This window comes from Mustela lutreola, chromosome 16 (genome assembly GCF_030435805.1).
Source record: "Mustela lutreola isolate mMusLut2 chromosome 16, mMusLut2.pri, whole genome shotgun sequence".
NCBI lineage: Eukaryota > Metazoa > Chordata > Mammalia > Carnivora > Mustelidae > Mustela > Mustela lutreola.
Window position 1 is genome coordinate 40721098 of NC_081305.1, and position 16525 is coordinate 40737622.

Below are 16525 nucleotides of genomic sequence, written 5' to 3' on the forward strand. Positions count from 1 at the left end.
GCTTCCAGGAAGGATGTCTGACGGTGGGGGGATGGGGTGGTTGCAGGCTTAGGGTGTACTTTGGGGGTGGGCAACTGGCCTCAGCAGGCTTAGGACAATGGATGAGGGATCCCCTGCATCCTTCAGGGTGGGGGCTGTCACCTCCTTGGGACCGCCTTGAGGGACCTCTTGCCCCCTCCAGGGTGAAATAACTCTCTCCACCCCGCGGGGGGGCAGGTGGGCACAAAAAAGTCCCTGTCTTTGACTCCCCACGTACTTTGTCATGGCTGATCTGGGGTGGTCTCCTGAGCCACAACCCTGCTGACCTGGCTTGGAACACAGGAGTCCAGGGGGAGGAGTCCCCACATCTTGGGCCCAGAACGAGGGGCCTAGGCAAAGACCCACCATCTGCTCCAGGACATGAAGAGGGCCCTTCCCAGACCCCACAGCCAGACCAGCCTGAGCTAGTGGAGACAGAGGTCCCTCTTGGAGAGCAGGGCCCTAGAGACCTCTGACCCACTCCTTCTGCCGGACATTCCACCCACCACCAGAGCCAGATTCTTCTGTTGCAAATTACCCAAGGCTCCTTTACAATGTGAATGCCTCCAGGGCCATACGTGAATGAGGTGAAGGGCCAGGGGGGTGCTGAAGGCAGGTGGGGCCTGGTGTGGGCTGGGTGCCAGGAAGAGCTGGGGGTTTCATCAGTCCGTGGGGGTCTTCCCAGAGGTGGTGGGCAGTGGGATTCTGCAGCATCAAGCCTGCTATCCCCTCCTTGCCTGGAGCCCAGACTTGCAAAAGGAGGAGCAGATGCTGGGCTTCAGCTGATGCAGTGTTTCTCGGGGCACCCTCCCCGCCCTCCTGGCTGAGCAGGGGGCCAATGATGGCAGTGGTAGCAGCGGCTGCGTCTTTAGAGTAAGGAGCTGGACGCACAAAGATAGAAAGGTCTTCAGGGTTCCTGAGGGGAGCGCCCTGCCAGGTACAGGATCCAGGAGGGGACACAGCCCCATGGGGTGCTGAAGGCGAGGGGCCCCTTCTCTTAGGAAGCCCCCATGCCTGGATCTGATAGGCCCCCGGTCCCCTTTCTGGTCAGCTGCAGACCCCGAGCTCTGGCCCTTGTGGAGGCCGGCCTGACCGCGCAGCCAGGATGGATGAAAACAGGAAGTGGTCTCCGGTACCAGGCGGGTGCTGCCTGCCCTTCTTCCCGGGTGTGGGGGTGGCTGCTCCTGGAGGGCCTGAGTCACCCGCCAACGGCTGCTGGGAACCCTGCATTCCTAGCTGGACTACCCCACCCCCCACCCCGCCAGAGCTCACTCTAGCCCTGGGGGCACTGTCAGTCTACAGCCGCCTCCTGACCCTCCCCTCTTATGGGGCACCCTTAGGAACTTAATTCTGCTGAAGGCATCTGCTCTTTGTTCCAATTAATCTCCCTAGGATCCCTGCCAGGGAGGCCTAGGTTACAGATGAGGAAGCCAAGGCCCAGAGATCTGCTCAAGGTCCCACAGCCAATCACTGGCAGTTTAAGGACTTGAACTTAGGACTGTTTCAGCCAAGGAGGGTGAGGCCCAGCCCTGAGAGGTGATAACTTGAGCCAAGACTTGAATCTTGGAAGGAGCAGACCAAGTTCCTATAAGGGGGAAGTGTGTACCAGGAGAGGGAATAGCCAGTGCAAAAGCCCTGTGGCAGGGACAGATTTGGAGTGTCTCAAGAACAGACAGGAGCCAGGTAACAGTGGTTCCAAGATATAGGCCACACCAACTAGATGACTTGAGTCATCTGAGTCCCCAGATCTAAGTGGACTGGGTGTCGGTCCATAGGCCTATGTTGCCACTACCAGCTGCAGTCAGAAAAGGTGTGCTGGACTTTGCAGTGAATGGACAGTTTCTGCATCCAAAGTTTGGTATGTTGTAGGACTGGGACTTCCTCCCCACATCTTCCCCGAGGACAGGCTGGGGACAATAGGAAGTGATGACAGCTGGCCTAGGCCATAATGGGCTGCTGACCCTTTACTCTCCGTTCTCCAGGGCAACCCAGAGGACCCTTTGACCCCATGTCTCAGGCACCGAGATGGGAGCTTCTCAGAGCACTCCTTAGGCAGTGGCAGGCATTCTGGTTCTCTGGCTCCACGGAAGTTTTCCTCGGACCAAAGGCAGCTGGAGTGTGGCCCAAGTGTCCACATTTCCTGCCTGCCCACCAGGGAAGGTGAGCCAGAGGAGTTTGTGTGGGGTGTACAGGTGAGTTTCCACTGATCCCGGGTGGGCATCTCATAGGGAAGGAGAACACAGAAGTCCAGATATTATTATCTAAGACAGTTCATAGGGGAGTTCACAGGGAGAGAAAGTGTGTCTGGTGAGGGGTTGGGGAAAACACGCCAGAGAAGGTAACATCTAAGTGGAGTCTAAGGAATGGGTCATGTGGAGATGAGGGAAGGTGTGGCTCTCCCTGGAAGCCAGCATGGCTCCAGGGTGAAAAGGGTCACTTGTAGTTTTGACCCTATCCTTTTGATCTTGCCAGATCCTAGGCTTCTCTCCCCACTTGATGTTGTTCTCCGGACTAGACCTCAGTCTCTGACCTAAGGAAAGTGAAGCCACCCTCCAAAAAACCAGATTAGCCCACCTCTCCCACTCTGCACCAACCTGGTTTGAAGACCATCAGTCCTATTCCCGACCTAATCAACAGAAACTTCTCACCCCAGATCCTGCCTCAAGCCCACTTCTTTGTACCCATTTATTTATGCCATTCTAGTTTAGTGGAGTAGAGGGTTCTTGGTGGAAAGTTACTTCCCCAACCACCTGGAAGATGTCGTTCTCTACTTTGCTGGCATCCCATTGCTGTGGATGAGAAGTCCATTGTCAGTCTAAATGTCCTTCCTTTGGCACAATCCCTCATTTCTTCCCCATTCACAAGCATACCTCATTTTATTATGCTTCACTCTCCCGCACTGTGGAGATACCATTTTTTAAAAAAAATAAATTGAAGGGTTGTGGCAACCCCGTGTTGAGCAAGCCTGTCTGTGCCACTTTTCCAATAACATTTGCTCACTTTTTATCTTTGAGTCACACTTGGGTGATTTTTACAATGTGCCAAACTTTTTCGTTACTATTATATTTGTTATGGTGATCCATGATTATGACTTGCTGAAAGCTCAGATGATAGTACACATTTTTTAGCAAAAAAGTATTTTCTTGGGGTGCCTGTGTGGCTCAGTGGGTGCCTCTGCCTTCGGCCCGGGTTATCATCCCAGGGGCCTAGGATTGAGCCCCACGTCGGGCTCTCTGCTCGGCAGGGAGCCTGCTTCCACCTCTCTCTCTCTGCCTGCCTCTCTGCCTACTTTGATCTCTCTCTGTCAAATAAATAAATAAAATCTTAAAATAAAAAGTATTTTCTTAATTAAGATAGATACATTTTGGGGGCACCTGCGGGGTTCAGTTGTTAAACATCTGCCTTCAGCTCAGATCATGATCCCAGGGTCCTGGGATGCAACCTTGCAATTGGGATCCCTGCTCCACGGGAAGCCTGGTTCTCTCTCTCCCACTCTCCCAGCTTGTGGCCCTCCTGGGTTGGGGGACGATAAATCTCTGGTGCCATCTTTCCTGTTCTGATAAGTAACTCTCTCTCTCTCTGTCAAATAAATAAATAAAATTAAAAAAATAAGATATGTGCATTTTGAAAGGCATAATACTATTGCATGCTTAACAGGCTGCAGCATAGTGTAAACATACCTCTCGATGCATTGGGAAACCAAAAAAATGTCATTTGACTTGCTTTATTGCAATATACTGCAATATATCTGCAGTATGGCCCGTGCTTTTAAGATCGTCTCTTTGTTTTTAGTGTTCTGTAGTTTTACTCTGGTATGAGTTTATTTTTACTTCTCCTTCTTAAGGTCCTGTGTGAAGACTCACTCCTTCGTTCTGGAAATTTCTCAGTCATCACATCTTGAATTTTTCCTGTTTTCACCTTTGGAATTCTTATTATATGGATTGAACTTCTTTGGACCACTTGACTTTTTCCTCAAAGATCCTTCAGTCTCATTTTCCTTTGTTTTTATGTCTCTGTGCTGCATTTCACAACATTTCCTCAAACGTGTTGTCCAGTTTTCCAGTCCCCTTTGCCCACCATTAGTTTGTGATGAATTTGTCCCCTGAAGTTTTACTGTACGCTTTCATGACTATTTCACTTCCTTAGTAATCTGTCTTTTATTTTTAAATAATATTTTCATTATGTTTCCTACTCCCTCTTCTATCTCCTGGATAATTTAAAATTTATGTATTATGTCGTCTTTTTCAAATTGCACTAATATCTTTAGATCTAAGATCTCCTGCTGACATAGTGATTTGCTTTTTGGGGTCATTCATGACTTCTTTTTTTTTTTTTTTAAGATTTTATTTATTTATTTATTTGTCAGAGAGAGAGAGAGAGAGAGAGTGCGGGAGAACACAAGCAGGCAGAGCGGCAGGCAGAGGCAGAGAGAGAAGCAGGCTCCCCACTGAGCAAGGAGCCCGATGTGGGACTTGATCCCAGGACACTGGGATCATGATCTGAGCCGAAGGCAGTGGCTTAACCAACTGAACCACCCAGGTGTCCCTCATGATTTCTTTTTATTGTGAGCTCATCTTTATCAGGATTCTCCCTTCCCCCTCATGGTCATTGTCCTGGGCTGTGTAAGTACCCATACAAAGTCGGTGGAAGCAAGTTTCTTTCATGGTCTTATATCTATTTTTATGTTATTTTCTAGATTTGGGGTTCTAGAAGACTTGGATTGCATCATTTGAATCCCACATTTCTTCATGGTTCTGGCTAGGGTTTTGATTTCTCAAAGGTGATGACTTTTTCAGATGGAAGGCTTCATTGCACTTTCTTGGGTCAGCTTTGCAAGTCCCCTTTGCATGGGACAGTCTTTTCAGCCCCGGGATTTCTGGAAGGGGGTCCACTCCAGCTCGCCACCTTGGGGAATCCAGGACACCTACCCTGATTCTAAAGTCTTTCCCACTCTTTCTGTCCTATATAAAAATGATGGCCTCCACGGGGCTAAGGCGACTCAGTTCGTACCCTCCGGGAGCACATCTTCCCTCCCCTTCAAGGAAACCTCTCAGCTTCACCATCTCCCTTCCAGTCCCAGGGGCTCCCCTCTCCGGCCCCCTTTTCTGTGATGCAGTTATGGCCAGAACCTCAGAGGGAGTCCCCGAAACACAGATTCCTCAGACACACCCTCCTGCTTCCAAGATCCCCAGACTCTGACCAGTTACCATCCCTTCAGACCATGACCTTCGAGCACAAAACTCTAAGAGGCCCTGATACTTTCTAGCCTGGGCAGCCGGGGCCTTCCGTTGTACCTAGATCAGTGGCTTTTGATGTGGGACAATGTTGTCTTCCCAGGGAATATTTGGCAATGTCTGAAGACAGTTTTGGTCATTGTAACTGGTGATGGTGGTGGTGGAAGGGGAACGTTCCTGCCACTTCGTGAACAGAGCCCACGGTCGCTGCTTAAGATTCTCTAAAGCTGAGAACAGCCCTAACCATACCGAAGCATGACCCAGCCTAGAACCAGAGAGTAGGACTGCTACTGAAACTCGAAACCTTCTTCTGCCCTTTCTCACAAGTGGGTCCTGCATCCTCAGGGGATGGGCCTTATGTTTGCTATGGGCAGAAGAGCAGCCTGACACCCGGGACCCAAGGTGTTCCCCGCTGGGGGAGGACAGAGGAGCCCTAGAACTTGCCATGGGCCAAGAGCATGTCTGTGGAGGGGTGAGTTTTATGGGACCTGGAAGGACACCACAGGCCCACACTGCTCCCAGCTCACACTCAGAGCCTCCTTGGGCCTGGGGCTAGGGTCAGTCACACACTCTGCCCCACCTGCCCAGGAGCCCTCCTGCTCGGCTCCCTCCCCGGGGCGGCCTGCACGCGCTGGGCACACTTCCTCGTGTGATGTGGGGAGCAGGCCCCGTGTGATGTGGGGAGCAGGCCCTGTGTGATGTGGGGAGCAGGCATGCGGTCGTTGGAGCAGGCCGGGCCCTCCTGGGTTGGGGGACGATATATCTCTGGTGCCATCTTTCCTGTTCTGATAAATAACTGATCTGTGGTTGAGGCAAGAAGGTCACCTCTGCCCAGGGAAACTCAGGAACAAACCACTTGTGACTGGTGGGAAGAGCCCAGGGGTGGGGGCAGCGGGAAGTCTGCCTTCCCTGGCCACCAGGCTGCTGGGGACAGATTTCAGAAAAGGGAAGTGCTGCGCTGGGGCAGCACTTCCTGTGGTCGCTGGCAGTCAGGGCATCAGGGCGGGCACGGCAAATCAGAGGGGTGGCTGGCTTACCCCAGGGAGGAGGCGAGGCGAGCCCTCCCTGGTCCGCAGGCCAGGAGGACCCGGGCGGGGCACTTCTCCTGCTGTCCTTCACCAGCCTGGGCTGGGGGCCCTGGGGATTGAGGGACTCCCTGAAACCCAATGGGACCACGGGTGCCCCTGTCGGGGAGGCTCCTGGAGCTCCTTTCTGCCCACCAGAACTTAGTAATTTGCTCCCTGCCTCTCATGATCTCTAGACGCTGTCTGTCCTGTTCACACACCTCTTTCTGCCTGCCCCTAGACGCCAAGGGGAGGCCCATGGCCCCTTCTGCTCTGGGGAGGCTTCTGCCCCTGATCTGGCTGCTCTGGGGGACCTCATCCTTCCCAGAAGGAAGGCCTGAGCCCCGTAGCCTGCTCTGTGCCCCTTGTGCCCCTGAGAGCGGGGCACAAGTACCTTCAGTCCCTTCAGTCCCCTGTTAGGGAGAGGACTAGAGCAGAGCCTGAGCTGCGAGGGAGGTGGCCGGGACGCCACAGTGCCCGCTGCTCACCTTCCTTCCTCTGAGCACCGAAGAGCATGAGCCCAGGTGCTGAGCCCAGAGGAGTGCCTGGTCCAGGAGGGTAACAGAGGGGCCACTGGCTTCCCGCCAGGCTCAGTCAGGAGGGCTGCTGGCCCCCTGCTTGCTAGTCCCTGCTGTGTTCCTCTGGGTTGAGTTCGGTCCACTCCACCTTGACTTTGCAGACTCACCCTGGCCCCACCAGACCCCATCGGGAGAAACCCCGGGTGTGGAAGCTACCCTGTCCCTTTAGCTCTGGTTGAACCCTGTGTGTGGGAGCCTGGCTCTATCAAGTCCCCAGGATGCTTCTCTTCTCTTCCTGAGGGTCTCAGGGGACTGGGCTCCCTGGAAGGTGAGGGTGGGTGTGGGGTGGGGTGTAGGGGATGGAGCTGCTGCTCCTGCCTCCCAGGTCCCACTGGGGGCTTGTGCCTGGCAGGGTCAAGTCAGCACGACCAGTACCCTGCCCTCCCCGCTATGCTCAGACCTGGGCTGTGCTCAGGGAGGGCCAGCTCAGCCAGGCTCCCCACACCCCCACCCCCACGTTCTATCTCTGCCCCTCCTTTAACTCTTCTCATCTCTCTTGACCTTGGGTCACCTCTTCTCTCTTTCTCTGTCTCTCTGTTTTTCTTTCTCTTCACTAAGTTCCTCCAACCCTGGGACCCCCATCTCCTTTCTGTCTATATTTATACATCTGTCTGGCTGGCTGTTGCTGTCCGTGTTTCTCTCCCTCCTTATCTCTCTTCCTCATCACCCTACCCTGACCCCGGCTCTTCTGTGTCTGTGTCTGTCTCCCTGTCCCCCTGCCTTGTCTCCCCCCCCATGCTCACCCTGTCCCTGATCTTCCTGTCTCTGTTGTCCAGAGCCCCCCCGGGGCCCCCCGGGCAGCTGGGCTCCACGCTTGGCTCCATGCTTGGTGGGACCCCACTGGGGCATTTGTTAGCTGCCCACGGGCCCTCATCCTGTTATCAGTTGGAAATGAATCAGAGATTAGGAAACGGGGGAGTGGGGGTGTTATCGCCTGGTGCACACGGGGCTCTCAGCTAATCTCGGGCGGCCCTGGGTTCGAGAGGAAATGCAGTTGCAACACCGGGCCCTTCTTACCGTCACTGTCATGTCCGCTGCAAGGCTGTGGGGACACGGGCATGAGGCTGGAGAGGGCCTGCCCCTCAGCCCTCTGCAGGTGTGTGCACACTCACCCTTGTGCACATATGCTTACAGGCGTGCACACACAGGGGAGCCTCTGGGATGCTCCCATATCTCACCCATCATCGAGCCTCACACCTCATCCTTGTCTTGCCTTTGCAAGCCCATCCCTGGGCCCTGGCTGCTGTCACTCCTCCCTGGGTGGCTGCTCTGCTCAGGCCTCGTCCCGGGCACCCTGCGGCCCTGCTCTCTGAGCAGACCGAGGGGCCCCGTCAAACAGCCACGGGACTGGCTACTTTCCTTATCCCTCACCGTTGTCGCTGCAGCGTCCAGGCCTGCGTGTCTAGTTCCGGCTCCCACTCTGTCCCACCCCTGCCACCGCCCTTCTGCCCCTCAACTGTCATGGTCCCACAGCTGAGGTCTCCTTACTACCCCTTAGTGCTCCAGCTTCAACACATGCTCTTCCCTCTGCCTGGAAAACTTTCTTCTGCCTCCCACCTGGCTGACACGCACACACCTCTGCTCATCCAGCTTTCATGTCACCCCCTCAGAGCATCAGGAGTCCCCAACAGGGGTGCCTGGGTGGCTCAGTGGGTTAAAGCCTCTGCTTTCGGCCTGGGTCATGGTCCCAGGGTCCTGGGATCGAGCCCCACATTGGACTCTCTGCTCAGCAGGGAGCCTGCCTCCTCCGCTCTCTCTGCCTGCCTCTCTGCCTATTTGTGATCTCTGTCTGTCAAATAAATAAATAAAAATCTTAAAAAAAAAAAAAAAAAAGAGTCTCCATCAGGTCCCTTGTCTCCGGGCCCTGGCCCCTCACACTCTGCCCTCACAGCACGGGGGTTCCTGTCCCCGTAGAGACTACCCTTTTCTGGGAGGGACTCCTTACTGGCCATCTCCCTCCAGACCATGGATAATGAGGCCGAGATCACGGCCTCCCCCGCCTGTCCAGTATCTGGGCTGGACCTGGCCACGCTGGACAGACGTACAAACACACCCAGAGATATGGACGGCAGGTGTGTACACGGAGACACACAAAGCCATCCGCAGACCATGCTCAGAAACTCCCACATAGACGCTCAGGTGGACGCACAGACAGGAGGACACACACACACACACACGTACATGCACACACACACATGCACGCACGCACGCATACTGTCTTCCAGGCGCTCCACACACCTCACCAGCTGGTGGGCCCCCAGCCCTGCCCCTCAGGTAGGATCTCTGTCAGTGCCGGCCTCCTGGATTCGGCTGCCGTGGCCTTGGCCTCGGAGAACTAGTCCCAGGTCCCAGGTCCGCCACGTGCAACGGCATCAAGCATCTCTTGGATAGCATCTGAAAGAAACACAACAGCTCGGGGAAGGTTCAGGCAAGCGCACATGGTGCCGACGCTGGCCGTTTTCCCAGCAGCCTCAGCGCTGACATGAACGTGAGTCAGGGTTTCTGTCCCAGCCCCATGAGGTTCCAGCTGGACACAGGCAGCCGACGAGGGTGAAGAGCCGGGCCTGGGAGAGGACAGGCCCTCAGGCAGAGTGGCTGGTGAGGACAGGAGGCAGGAGGGCGGTGGGGCAGGGCCCCCAGGTGGAACGTGGAGGGGCCTCCCCTGGCTCTAGCTGGTCTGGTCAGAAAAGCCAGACGAGGTGGCCTGCACTTCTGGCAGCGGGAATGGGGCTCGGAAGCTTCAAGACAGCTTTTCATCCCCAGCACCTACCAACAGCTTTTCATTTTCTAAGATGGTTTTTACTGTCATTACCCCCCAGCTGAGAAAAGTGGTGAGTCCCTCCTCGCGTTTCTGTTCATCTCTGGGGGTCCCCTGATTCATGCTTGCTTGGTGAGAGGTTGCTTATCTGCTCTCACCGGCCCCTGAACAAAGAGAACTGGGGCCTAGTGTGCCCGCTGGGCCCCAGTGTGCCCACTGTCCACCAGGCACGGGGGACGGCTCTGTGACCCTTCTGGAAACGGAAGAGTATCTGCCCAGTTCCCTGGCTTCTGACCGTCCACCAGCCCTGTACCATCTTCCCCCGCAGAAGGTGCTCTCAAATATTCCTTCCAAGACAGTCCTAGTGTCTTCTAGGGTCCCTCAGTCTTGAGTTCCAGCTTTCATGATCAGGCCCAGGCCTCACCCTTTTCCCGGACCCCACGTTTCCAGACACATTGGTGAGCACCGTGGGCGTCCCGTGAACGCGGGAGGGGTTTCCACGGGGCTCACGTCTCCTCACACCATTTTCTCACCCCCCACAGGGACTAGCGGCTGGCCGGGCGTCTCTTGGATGGAGACGCTGAAGACTCCTCGGCTGATCTGAGAAACGTGAGAACAGGGCTGGGAAAATCGGCCGTTTTTGTGGTTTGGGGGTTTGAAGCAAGTTTCACAACTGATCTCCCAAGAACATGGTCCAGTCAGATGCGCTCCCCGCCCGGGGGCCCGGTTCCCCGCTGGCTCCGGTGCTGACCGCCCGCCTTTGCCGGGTCCAGAGGGGAGGGCTGAGGCAGAGGTGAGGGCCTTCACCTGCCCACCCCACCTGCTCCTCGCTTTCCTTCTCTGGGGGATGAACTCAAGGAGCTCGAAGATGAGACTTTGCGGGGGGGTTCTTGGGGTTTCTGCCTCAGGCTGTGGCATCCAATGAGGTGTCCACTTGGCCCCTCTCACTCCCGTTCTGGAAATGTTTCTCAGATGCCCCTGGGGCAGCTGTCCCCTTAAAGCTTTCCTTTGTGGGGACAAAAAGGCCCAAAACTACTTCTACTGCCATACTCTTGGGCTGGAACTGCCTAGCAGTGGTACCTAGAGGGACTTACTGTGGGGGTTCAGGGAGAGAGGAGGGACCCAAGGGGGACACACCCGCCCACCACGGATCCCTAGAACTTCCGATGCCTCTCCCGCAGATAACACCCAGCTGGGCTGGGGAAGGGGTCCTCCAAGCCCAGCCCTGCCTCCGCGTGGCCTGGCCCCCCAGCTCGTCCTTCCACCCTGGGAAGTCCCAAGCACCCTCAGACCAGCTGGGGCAGAACTGAAATTGGTGACATCTGTCTCTTTGGCCCCTTGGCTCCGGCCCCCGCCCACTCACCCCAGAGTCATCCTGCAGGAGCCTCCAGACCTGGGAGGAACAGCATGCTATGTCCTCCCGGGGTGAGCCCCGCTTTCTTGCCTTCCATACCCCCACCCGCTCTGGCCCGGCTGGTGAGATCCTCACCCGCCATCTCTCTGGTCAGGGGTTTGGTGGGCGGGGGGCCTGCGTGTTCCTCAGACCCTCCGTTTCCCACCCCACATAGCAGAGGGGGGACATTCCCGCTCCAGGGGGCAGGGTGAGGCAAGGGGACAGAGCCCCAGCTTCCTTCCTCTGCTGAGGGCCCTGGGACAGTCCTGTGTGCAGTTACCTAGCAAGGGTGGAACTGGGGACGGAGCCGCTGGGAAAACAGAGCCGGGGCTCGGAGTCACCCGACTCACCACCAGGGAGACAGACAGTCGCGTGCTCAGTCAGGGGAGTGGTCCGGTGATCACACGGACGTGGTGGGTGGAGGAGAGTCGGGCCGGCTCTGCAGGGAGGGAGTCCTCCAGGCAACACTCAGGGGCCAGGGAGAGGTGTGGGGCCAGAGACACACGCGTGGGTGTTCGGGAAGTTTCCAGCGGTGGCACGGAGCCCCCTCAGCAGAACCAGATGCGCGTGGACAGTCGAACACAGGGCGGTGGACAATTAGCCAGCATCTGACAAAGCCTACATGAGTCTGCCCTTCAGGGGGATGAAACTACGCGTGGACGAGGATGACCGTGCGGGGGTCAGGCAGGGATGCCCAGACACGGCTGGGCAGGTCGGGCCCAGGCAGGCTAGGGTGTTCTGGGTACATCTGCTGGGTGCTCGTGTCCCCCTTCCCGTTCCCTATCCATATACCCCCTCCCAGCTTCCTGTTTCTGTTTTGGGGCCACAGGAACTTCCTCTTCTCATCATGGTTCAAAATGGCTTGCTGGTCTCAGTTGGAGGCCCAGTGGGGGGGGGGGGCTGGTCACCCCAGCCCAACAGCCAGCTGGAGAGGGAGGGAGAGAGGGGCTCTGTGTCCCCGGATGTGGTGGGCCCACGGAGGTGTGAGCTGACCCCTCCCACAGGTCTCCCTGAACAAACTCTGCTGGTTCGTTGGATGCAGCTTCCGGCGTGAGTGCTCTCAGGGCCAAGGTGGGCTGGGTCCTGCTGGACTGAACTTGAGCAGCCCCCGTGTCCCCTTCCTGCCTCAGACGGAGGGCCAGGAGGATCTCTCGCTCTCCCTGTCTTCCTGCTTCCTCTCAGGCGTACTAGAACTTGACAGAGTTGCTCGTGGGCTGCAAGGCATTGGCCCGGGTGTGGACACAGCATGGCCCCACGGGGAGCAGAGCTGCAGGGCCGGCCTGGCCCAGGGAGTGCCTGGGTGCGTGCGTGCCCCAGTGAGCGTGTGGGATCCTGTGGAACGTGCATGTGTGTGTAAGTGTGCAGGTCTCCCTGGGTGAGCGTGCTTTCCTGTGTGTCTAGAGGGCACCGCCTCTCTCCTCTTAACCAGCACCCTGCGCGGAGTTTGCCCCTTAAATGAAGGTAAGCTGTGTCTCAAGAGCCCCTGAGCCCGCCCTCAAGGGAGGGGGCTACCCTGACCCTGCTGACTCCTTAGGGGTGCCTCAGGTGGGTGTGGGGCCCAGCCTTGCACAGGGCCCAGGGTGTGGGAGGCAGGATATGCTGGCGTGTGCCAGGGAGGGTACACAGGGCAGTCCTCCAACGTGCCGCCTTGGAACCACCATGATCCCCGAGGGACGTAAGGCCAGTAAAAAGGGCCGCTGCATGCAGGCCTGGACACCTCCTAGACACCCCTGGGTGGTGTGGGGATAGGGCATGGGGGCACACGTGGGCAGGGCTGCTGAGAACCTCAATTCACGCCACCTCACCGCTCACCCAGCGGGACCAGGATGAACCCGAGGATCCAGATGCTTCTTCCCAGGGGCTGTGGCCATGGTCAAGGTCAGGAGAGTGCCACCTCCCCAGCACTGCTATCTGGCATTTCCTGAGCACTTTCTGTGGGCCTGACGTCTCCTTTAACGTCTGATGACCATCCTTGTCCCTTACAGGTGGGCAGCAAGTTGTCAGGGATCTGTGGTGCCTGGATGCCAAGCTGGGCAGCCATACTCTGGGCCCGGCTCCCTTCCTCCCACTGGGGAGACAGCTCAGGGAAGCCCAGAATCCGGGGTCACCAAGTCCCACTACTCGGCACCTGGTGTGTGCTCCCCATTAGCAGGGAGGGGAGGAGTCGAATAAACACTCACCGATTGTTTACAGCGAGGGCTCGGGGCCATAATTAAGTCTTCACAAATCAGCCCCTTATCGGTGAGGGTATCTCTAGCAGCCTCCAAAGGGGAATCATCCTGGAGCATCTAACAAAAGAAAGTTGGACTGGTCTTAAGACGTTTTTAAACTCCGAAGAATAGGCCTTTGTTGTCAGCTCCCCTCCTGTGGTAGCCTGCCTGGTTCCTGGACTCCCCTGGGCGGGGAGGGGGTGGGCAGGACCAGGCGGCCCCTGCCCCAGCAGCCCCCACGCTCCTGGGCTGAGCCCCCAGACCTCACCCACCAGCTGTCTGCTCTCATTGCCGTGGTCCCCCCCATCCCCCCCACACCCTGGCAGTGGGCAGGGCGCCCCCGCTCACACACACACCCTGGCAGTGGGCAGGGCGCCAGGAGTGAGGTCCTAAGGATGTCCTCAGTGCCCCACCTCACCTGCCAGATCCTGGCATCCTTCCCTTAGCAGGCACCATTGCCAACCTGGAGCCAAACCCAGGCTGGGGTGAGGTAGGGACTGGTGATGAGGGGTGACCTCTGATCGTCTAAAACCCCCCATTATCTGGCTCCCCTCTACGCTCACTGGGTCTAGGCCTGTCGCTCTCATCTCTGCGAAAGCTGTTCCCTCCACCCACAATGCTTTTCCCTGCTCTTTTCTTCCTAGCACATTTCTACTGAAATGTTAAGATGTCGCTGGCTTCACCCCTCCCGGGGAGGCGTCTATACACTCCAGGCCGGGTTTCCTGTCCTTCCACCCCCAAACAGTCCCCATGACCGCCCCCCCCTCCCGCCCCATGTGTGTGTGTGTGTGTGTGTGTGTGTGTGTATTCCTTGAGAGCAGGTCCGGGGATCTGGATAGCCCCCTGCCTGGCACGGAGAAAGGGCTCAGTTCCTACTTATGGCTGTGAAGGACGAGTGAGCTAGAAGAGGACAGCTGCCTCACCCAGCGACAGCTCGCAACCCCCGGAATCCTCACCCCCATTCTCCGAAGGCTCTTCGCCCCACTCTCTGTGACTCAGGCACTGTTGTGACCATCACCTGCCATCTCGGGGCACAAGCATCCAGACAGTCTATAAACAACCAGGCGTGGCAGCCTTCCAATAAAACTTTATTTATAAATTTCACGTCATGTTCACGGGTCATGGAATACGATTCTTCTTCTGACTTGTTCTCACCGTTAAAATCAACGTTATCGCCTTGGTTGCCCCACGCCCGGCAGCCAGCCTGCCGCGGATGCTTCCTCCACCCTGTCTGAGCCGGGCCCGGTCAGTCCTCCCTGCGGCCCCCACTTCGGACGTGCTGTGCGTTCAACAGATGAAGGATGCAAACCCACGAGGGGGCTGACTAACCTGCCAGCTAACCAAGTCATCAGCTAACCAAGCCTTTAGCTCTTGGGTCTGGAGTTACCCCTTCCCATCTCTGGGCTTCTTCTTCTTTTTTTTTTTCCCCAAAGATTTTTTTTATTTGACAGAGATCACAAGTAGGCAGAAAGGCAGGCAGAGAGAGAGGAGGAAGCAGGCTCCCTGCTGAGCAGAGAGCCCCACATGGGGCTCGATCCCAGGACCCCAGGATAACGACCCAAGCCAAAGGCAGAGACTTTAACCCACTAAGCCATCCAGGTGCCCCATCTCTGGACTCCTTGACCTCTGAGCGGTCTCATTGACCTCTTGCCTAGCCATCGCCTTCCTGACCTCTGACCAGGCTCTCATCCGCCCCCACAAGCAGCCCAAGGTGATAAGAACTTCAAGAGAAACCCATGGCGTGCCTAGAAGGCACTCACAGGCACTTATCACTACCAGGCTAAGAGTGCGGCCGGGAGGAAGAGCAGGGAGCTGCCTCAGGTTTGTGTGTGCTGTGGTGGCTTTGAGGCCGAGAAGGGGAAGACCTGGCTGTACCTTAGGGCAGTGGAAAGATTGTAGGGATGCCAGGGGACACATTCCAGGCATCAGAATGTACTAGACAAAGGTGGAGAGGTAGGATGCCCGAGTATGGGACCACAGCCCAGGAGACTAGATACAACGGGCCCCTCTCTGTCCCGGCTGACAGAAGTCAGGGCCAAGCCTAATCCTATGGGGAGCAAAGGGGGTGAGTCCAAGTCCTAACCCCAGCGCTAATCCACTCAGGTGAAGGTTAAACCCAAACCCACTCCTGGATGGCGGGAGTGAACCCATGGGCCCCAGAAGGCCCCAGCGTGCCTCATAGAGGCCTGCTCCCATCTCTACCAGGTGGCGTTCCCTCTCAGTCCGTCCTTCACTCTCCAAACACTGGTGGACCCCCAGCGACCTGCCCATCAGGCCCCGTGGAGGTTATGGACGACACAGACATGGCTCCCGCCTCCTGGGACTAACAGGGAAGCAGAACGATGGGTACACCCGTGAGGCCACAAGTGGGGCCATTTTGAAGAATGTGAGGGCCTGGGCGGTGACTGGGGCCACTTCCTAAGAGCCTCCCTAGCGGCAGAGCCCAGCCCCACACAGATCCACGGGGTGCCGCGGCGCCAAGTCCTGGAGCAGGAGCAAGCCGCTTCAGCGGCAGCCGGAGAGAGGGGCAGAGTGATGAGTGTGGAGGTGGGGAGGGGCAGAGCCAGCCTGGGAATGGGTCCTGCTCATGTCTGCCCAGATTCTTGGACGCTGCCACCGTCCCTGTGAGGACCCGAGGACGGGACTGCAGGGCATGACTCCTAACCCCAGACGTGCCAGGAGGCCAGCCCACGGATGGGAGTCTGCCGGGCAGTCGAGGGCCGGGTTTCCTGCCGGAGCAGGCGCAGAAGGCCAGGCAGGCTGTGGGCGGTGGGCAGGCCCGGAGACTGCTGCTCTTGGCCTGACTCTGGCGTTGGCTTGGCGTGTGGCCGCGGGGGAGCCATGTGTGGGCACGTCCCGGAGCTGCCTGCCCGCCGCCTGGAGATAGGAGCCACAGGCAGGCTGGCTCACCTGGGCCCGGCTCTCAGCAATGAGAAGGCGCGGCGGGTGCTGGGTGGCAGGGACCTTGTTGGGCCCAGCCGGCCTAGGGGACAGAGCACCTCTCACCCTTACCCGGCTTTTGTTCTGTCACCCACCCACTCCCTACTGAGGGCCTACTGTGCGCCCGCCCAGCCCCAGGGTCCATCTAGCCTTGCAGACCTATAGGGAACAGCATCTGCCTCGGGTCCAGCCCCCCACACCCCTGCACCTCCAGCCCCAGCCCAGGCTTGGCCAGGCTGAGGGACATCAGCCGCTGCCTCTCCTCCTCCCAGCCCCCCATTTTCCAGAGGCCCCAGGACATCCTGGGCAGCATGTGGCCCCGAAGACAGA